The following is a 2,351-nucleotide window of genomic DNA, read 5'->3' on the forward strand; positions in this document are numbered from 1 at the left end:
TACCAGTAAAGTGTGTGTAGTATTGAGGGAAAAAGAGTATTTACAAAATGATTTGTGGTTTCACGCAGGTCATGCATGACCCGCAAGTTGGCACAAGGCCGTCGTCAGCTCGATGCAGTACACGGTGCGATGACTCGAAATGTTGGCGACTGGTAGATGTAGCCTCATGTTGAATCTTGTATGTTGCAGAGTGAAAGCTTGTAAAAGGACTTTGGAGGCGAGTCATCGATGACGCATCCTTCGCGGACTTGCGCGTGGTAATGCTGAATTTGGCCGTTTAGCTTGCCCGCCTCGTGCATCTCTTTTAGAGCTCTAATCACAGTCCCGTACGATTTCGCCTTCTTGTGATGTGAATCTAGCAGGACTCGGATATTCGCTTCAGCTTCACGACCAGTCTCTAGAATTCGCTCTTTGTCGGCAGCGCAGTTCCCAGTGGCGTCATACCCATTCGGTAAGAATAAACGCATAAATGCAACCGTAACTTTCATCTCATGGTAACGTCTACGGTCTTCATGTGCATAGGGTTCCAACTTGCAGAACCACTCGAGCCACACTGCCGTTAGCGACTTGGGTCCTGATTTCCTTCGACCAGCAGCGGCGAGCCTTGCTGCTGGTCGATTGACATCGCTGGCACCAGGTTGAAGCGGTGGTACTGGAAGCGGTGTTGCCGGACCACAAGATGAACCTTCAAGCTTCTGTACGCGGTCGCTGAGCAGGCGGACTTGCTTCAGTAAGCCGTCCACAATTTTTGTTTGCTGCTCAAGCAGCGTGGTTCGCTTGCGAAGTAGCTCGTCAGCTCTCGTCTCAGCGGTCTGGCCGCGACCCGCTTGTTGAGAATCTACGTGTTGTGTACGCATAAGGGTCTTGTGAATGGTAAGGCACCATGAGGCCACCTCGCTTTCTGTGATATGGAGCTTACCTAATGCTTGTCGTACACGTACAATATAGGGGGAACTTGGAGCCATTTGAACCATGTCGTGATAATGCAAGATGATAACCGCCATGAAAACTTCCACCGCGTCATCGCGTAAGCTAAGAGTATCCGAGAATCCTTGAGCAATTCCAAAGAGGAGACCTTGAAGTAGACGAACCCGACGGACGACTACATCATCGAAGCCTTCAAAAGTTGGTAGACGAGCGTCACTCTTTAATCCCATCCAGCAAGCGTTTTTCCCACAGCTTGATCTTCTTGCGTTGTGTTCACTATGTAATTGAAGGCCTTACTGACCGCGGTCATACTCCAACCGCCCCTATCCATTATCCAAGGGGTACTAATGCTGCTGCTACCATTTGCACTTTGAGCAGCGCCGCGCCGAAATGAATGGGATGACAACCCTTTCGCCAAAGCGGCTCCATCTTTTGTGCAAAAAGCACTCCACTTTCGAAGCAATCGGTTAACGTACGCGTGGATTCCTGGAACAGTGGAACGGTGCTGCTCAAGCTGGGTCTTCAGAGCATCTTCTTCTCTTCCAGAGGCAACCTTCGCTTCGAGCAGCTCAATTAGAGACGTCTCACCTAGGTGGATTTGATGGATGTCTTCCGGTTCGCGAGGGAGGTGGTCAAGCAAATATTCGCTTGGAGTAGATTGCATTATTGTGGCCACGGCAACTGTGTGAATAGGGCAAGATGCAAAGTTTGCACGGTCGTGAAAAAGTGAAGCACCTTGACAGCTAGCAGACTTCATTCGCTTAAAATTGATGTAGATACATCCTCCTGCAAAATAAAATAAAATTACCAAAATATCAATGGTAAAAACAAATTATGAGGTAGCACCTACCAGGGTAAACTGCTATTTGACTTTTGAGTAAAGACATCGTATGTGAAGACTGGCCCAGGAAATACCAAAGTAAATTCATAAGTGCAGCATCCTTGTAGTCGTCATCATGGGTAGCCTCACTCAGTATTGCAGTAGTCAAAAGACGTAGGTCTTTCTTGGTGCACGGAGGCGCTTGGTGGGTAAATTCAGTACTCCTCTTCGAGCAATACTTGTCCAGTACAGAAGCTATTTTCTGCAAACGACGACCTGCCACAGCCCCAACAGCTGGGTAAAGCTCTATAAGATGTCTTTTTACGTTCCCAAAGTAGCTGGCCACGGAGGTTTTAGACAACAACGACCCCTTCGAGCTTTCTTTAAAATCAAGAAAGACGCCAGGCTTGTCCAACACAAGGTAGAGTACTTCTCCTGTAGAATCGTCACCAATCAGCTTGTACATAGTCTTCATGGTCATGTTCTCAGACGCCGCAAAGCGTTCAAACGCATTCAGCGCCGTCAAGCGAGCTCGCTGGGAGTTTCCAGGAATCAGAGCCTTCGTCGACATCGATGGGGTTTAAATGGTTCACAGTGACTCCTC

The sequence above is a fragment of the Phytophthora infestans genome, genomic scaffold (genome assembly GCF_000142945.1).
Source record: "Phytophthora infestans T30-4 supercont1.142 genomic scaffold, whole genome shotgun sequence".
In the NCBI taxonomy this organism is placed as follows: domain Eukaryota; phylum Oomycota; class Peronosporomycetes; order Peronosporales; family Peronosporaceae; genus Phytophthora; species Phytophthora infestans.